The sequence below is a fragment of the Schistocerca serialis genome, chromosome 6, assembly GCF_023864345.2.
Source record: "Schistocerca serialis cubense isolate TAMUIC-IGC-003099 chromosome 6, iqSchSeri2.2, whole genome shotgun sequence".
NCBI lineage: Eukaryota > Metazoa > Arthropoda > Insecta > Orthoptera > Acrididae > Schistocerca > Schistocerca serialis.
In genome coordinates, this window is record NC_064643.1 from 521,669,103 (window position 1) to 521,674,971 (window position 5,869).

The following is a 5,869-nucleotide window of genomic DNA, read 5'->3' on the forward strand; positions in this document are numbered from 1 at the left end:
TTCGATTGATAACCGAGGGTCCCCTCCAGAGTTCATTTACTGCTTCCAGGAATCTTCGAAAGTGAGATCATGAAGATAGAGAAAAAAAGGTTCGGAGTCAGTAGACATTGGGTGAACATTCTCCAATAGGAATACTGTGACACTCTGTCTGGCGTTAATCTGCGTCATCATGATACACTAAAACAACTACAACATCGACGTTTCGACCGTCTTTACAGCGGTCCTCTTCAATGAGCCTTATCCCTTGGATAATGGGGATGTGTTTCCCTACATATACTACTTTTTTCCCGACTGTTGAAACGTAAAAACTCTTCCATCTAGTACATCAGTATTTGATAGCGTTGAAATGTATTCCTTATGAGCGAAAACTTTATGGCGTCCTTGCAGCTAGCTTGTTTGTCCGTCTTTGGAACGAAATACGTCACTGATTCTACGTATCAGGGATCCGACAATTAGATGGTACGTTTGTGAAGGTGTGTGACATTAGATATCTACGTACAGGTCACGTAATTCGCGCAAATAACGCGTCGCTGATTTCCGTTCGTGCCGATGGCGTCCAATAGCGACGAAAATGTTTTGCATAGGATTTACATCAGGCGACTTTGATCGCCGAGACATCAACATGAGTTCGCTATAATGCTCCTCAAACCACTGTAGCAAGGTTCTGGTTCCCAGACACGGACAATGATACTGCTGAAAGATGACATCGCATTTGCTGAAGACATCATGCATGAAGGGATGCAGGTGGTTCGCAGCTATTAGCGTGTCTTCGATTACTAACACAGGTCCCACGCAAACGCAGGAGAATGTTTCCGATAGCATAATACTGCTCCAAAAAACTTGAGTCTTCGGCAAGCTGCACATTTCGAGCCGCCGTTCACCTCGATGACGCCGTTTGTGGAGACGACCACCAACGTAGTGTAGAAAAATGTGATTCACCCTAAGAACCGACACGTTTCCATTGAGCGACGGTCGAATTCCGATGGTCCCGTGCACACTGCAATCGTACTTGACGACGTCGTCGGGTCAACATGTGAACAAGTAGAGGTGATCTGCTGCGGAGCTCCATGTTCAACAATGTATGATGAGCGTTGTGCTCCGAAACGCTTGTGCGTGCACCAGCACTGTGCTCTTTCGGCAGAGATGCCTCAGGTCAACATCTGTCCTACTTTACAGAGAAGACAAGCCTCCGAACTCCAAGTTATGTGAAGAGTTGTGGACGTCCAACCATTTAGCGCCTAGTGGTAGTCTCACTGTCCTACCTCTTTCCGTAGACGCTCACGACAATAGCACGTGAACATTCGACCAGCTTCGACCAGTGTACACAATAAGTGAAAGGGTAGTAAAAAATTGTAAATATCAAGAGGAACCACAGATTGTTTTGTATGTTACTACCTTCATACATAGTTAAAATATGGTCATTGAACTTCTTGTGCGAGCGCGCACGCTATGCCCCAACTCGTACGGGACTTGGTAGATTAATCTGTCACGCGTAATGAGTGTGATGGGAAAACATCTTTTAACGCACTACGAATGTAGTGGTGTGGACATGTTGGGAATGTGGGTCCCACGGGGAGCGTGCAAGTGATAAGTCCCTGCAGGCGCACTATCCTCTGTGCCCTCGGTGGCTCAGATGGATGCCGGCACGGTAGCTCAGCGTGTTCGGTCAGAAGGTTAGCTACCCGCTGTAACAAAAAACTAAGTGAATAGGTCAACGAGCAACCTAAACAGATGACGTTGGACATCCTCCCCGAACAAATTCAGCGAACAATATAGAACAAAATGAGGTCACTCAAAAAAAAGATGGATAGAACGTCTGCCACGTAAGCAGGAAATCACGGGTTCGAGTCCCGGTCGTGGCACACATTTTCTGCATGTCCCCAATGATACTTTCTGGCAGATGAAAACTGTGTGCCGGACCGAGACTCGAACTGGGGACCTTTGCCTTTCGCGGGCAAGTGCTCTACCGACTGAGCTACCCAAACACGACTCACGCTCCGTCCTCACAGCTTTACTTCTGCCAGTACCTCATCTGGTAGAGCACTTGCCCGCGAAAGGCAAAGGTCCCGAGTTCGAGCCTCGGTCCGGCACACAGTTTTAATCTTCCTGAAAGTTTCATATTAGCGCACAGTCCGCTGCAGAGTGAAAATCTCATTCTGTCCCCAATGATGTATATCAACGCTTGCTTGCAGCTCGGGTGTCGATTTGATTATCATTTCTGTCTAGAGAAGCTGCACGGTCAACAATGGTATCTGTGCTTTCGGGAACAGATACTACCTTAATTTATTGTATGTTACTACTTGGCGCATCTTGGGATGGAAATGCAATGTTGGAAGACCAGTGTATTTGGAATGTTTGCCACTTTAGGCATCTTTGCATGCTGAACACCTCAGCGATACACACTCTCTGGTTTCGAGAGGTTGCATTATCGAGTAGAACGCGGGAGAGCGACTAAATTACAAATGAGTCGAGTCGCAGACTCGGGCAGTAGTAGTTGAGTCATGCAGAGAGGGCGTTGTAGCATGGCACAATGAGAAGCCTGGATAGCGGAAGTGCAGCCCCATGATTTTCTGTTTGTGATGCTCCGTGATGTGTATCTTGAAGATACAGGACGCTTGTTAAGAAGATTGTATAAAGATGTAGCACTTCATGGAAAGGTAATTTATTTCGAGTTTATTAGTTGCTAGCGCGGGTTCAGTAATTATTGTTGTGCAAGGATTTCATTGTATCTAATAATATCTACGTGTTAGTAACTAGGAAGAGTTATTAGACATGGGTTCAGTACTCCAATTAGTCTTCCCCCCATTTAGATTAGTTGTATAGCTCTAAAGAAACAAATTTTGTAATAGATTTGTAGAACAAAATTTATAGTGTGACAGTGCGGGGAAAGACATGCTGTTTATTCGTATTACTTTTGAGTTTACTTTCATCCCACTAAAACAGTTCAAAACAATTTCAAATACTTCGTTTCGTCGTTTATAAATGCTTCACAAACCATATCAATACTGTTTAGAGAAAAATGTGTTTAATTAAACTTGCACTGTCGCGCTTTGCACTGATGTGTGTGCAGCAATTAGTAATTTTGAAAAGAGATTCAGAAATTAATTTTCAAAAATGACAATTTGAAGTAACGGGAATAAGACGGCAAATTGCCGCTCAGTGATTTGTTTCAGCTCATCATTCTTGCAGTGCAGCCATAGCAATTTCAAGTTACCCGTTGCAAGGTAAGAATCTGTTGTAGGGTCTAAATGAACATTTTCACAGAATTTTAGGAACTGTTTACAGTTAGTGAAATTTCATGTAAATTCATCAGATACCTTTTTGTAATAGGGCACATTTAAATTATGTAACAGTAATTCTGAGTATTCTTGTTCTTTTTATACCAATCAGTTCCAGATTATCAGATGTTTTTCATAGTACATAAAATCACATATTGAAAAAGTTATTTCCACGATTAAGTTCGTGTTCAAAATTAGGGTAGCTACTACGATTCTAGATGAGAATCTCTTAGCAGCATTTAGAACTGATGCCGTTTTCAGATTGTCGACGAGACATTCAGTTACACACAGTTTCAGCATACATCTTTCAACATATATACAAACATAAAAAAATTTTTTGCATCACCCCAGTTCCCAGAACTCCTGTGGGTGACGAATACAGGGATTAGCGACCACAAGGCAGTCCCTGTTAGGCTGAATACCGTAACACCTACAAGCATCAAAAAGAAAAGCAAAGTATATCTATTTAAAAAAGCTGGTGAAAATGAGCTTAACGCATTTCTAATAGACAGTCTTCACTCCTTCCGATCTCATCATGTAAGCGTAGAAAAGTTGTGGAATGCTTTGAAAGAGATAGTATCGACAGCAATTGAGAGATCAATACCACAGAAACTAATAAGTGATGGTACTGATCCCCCGTGGTACACAAAACGGGTCAGATCGTTGTTGCAGAAGCAACGAAAAAAGTATGCCAACTTTAAAAGAATGCAAAATCCCCGAGATTGGCAAAGTTTTACAGAAGTTCGAAATATGGCGCGTACTTCAATGCGAGATGCTTTTAATAATTTCCACAATGCAATTCTGTCTCTAAATCTGGCAGAAAACCCAAAGAGATTCTAGTCATACATAAAGCACACCAGTGGCAAGACGCAATCAATACCTTCACTGCGCGATAACAACGATGAAGTCACTAATGACAGTGCCATTACAGCAGAGTTATTAAACACGGTTTTCCGAAACTTCTTCACCAAAGAAGACGAAGTAAATATTCCTGAATTCCATTTAAGAACAACTGCCAAGATGAGATACATAGAAGTAGATAACCTCGGAGTAACGAAGCAGCTTGAATCACTTAATAAAGGCAAGGCCTCCGGTCAAGATTGTATACCAGTCAGGTTCCTCTCAGAGTATGATGATAAAATAGCTCCATATTTAGCAATTATATACACCCACTCGCTCACAGAAAGATCCGTACCTAAAGACTGGAAAATTGCTCAAATCACACAAATACCCAAAAAGGATTGTAGGAGTAATCCGCTGAATTACAGGCCTATATAAAAAAATGGGTCAAATGGCTCTGAGCACTATGGGACTTAACATCTGAGGTCATCAGTCCCCTGGAACTTAGAACTTCTTAAACCTAACTAACCTAAGGACATGACACACATCCATGCCCGAGGCAGGATTCGAACCCGCTACCTTGCAGTGGCGCGGTTCTGAACTGAAGCGCCTAGAACCGCCTGACAACCGCGGCCGGCGCTTATATCACTAACGTTGATTTGCAGAAGGTTTTTGGAACATATACTGTGTTCGAACATTATGAAGTACCTCGAAGAAAACGATTTATTGACACATAGTCAGCACGATTTCAGAAAATATCGTTCTTGTGAAACACAATTAGCTCTTTAAACTCATGAAGGAATAAGTGCTATCGACAGGGGATGTCAAATTGATTTCATATTTTTAGATTTCCCGAAGGCTTTCGACACCATTCCTCACAAGCGTCTTCTAACCAAACTGCGTGCCTACGGAGTATCGCCTCAGTTGTGCGACTGGATTCTTGATTTCCTGTCAGAAAGGTTACAGTTCGTAGTAATAGACGTAAAGTCATCGAGTAAAACAGAAGTAATACCCGACGTTCCCCAAGGAAGTGTTATAGGCCCTCTATTGTTCCTTTTCTATATTAACGACATAGGAGGCAGTTTGAGTAGCCGTCTTAGTTTGTTTGCTGATGATGCTTTCACCGTCTCGTAAAGTCATCAGATGATCAAACCGACTCGCAAAAAGATTTAGATAAGATAACTGGATGTTGAAAATAGTGGCAGTTGACCCTGAATAAAGAAAAGTGTGAAGTTATTCACATGAGTACTAAAAGAAATCAGCTAAATTTCGATTACGCTATACGTCACACAAATCTGAAGGCTGTAAATTCAACTAAATACTTAGGTATCACAATTAAAAATAACCGAAAATGGAACGATCACATCGGCAATATTGTGGGTAGAGCAACCCAAAGACTGCGATTCATTGGCAGAACACTTACAAGGTGCAACAGTTCTACTAAAGAGACTGCTTACACCACACTTGTCCGCACTAACCTGGAGTATTGCTCTGCGGTGTGGGCTGCGCATCAGGTGGGACTTACGGATGACATCGAAAAAGTACAAAGAAGGGCAGCTCGTTTTGTATTATCGCGAAATAGGAGAGTTGGTATCACATATATGATACGTGAATTGGAGTGGCAATCACTAAAACAAAGGCATTTTTAGTTGCGACGGGATCTTCTCATGAAATTTCAATCACCAGTTTTCTCCTCCGATTGCGAAAACATTGTGTTGGCACCCACTTACATAGGGAGAAATGATCATCAC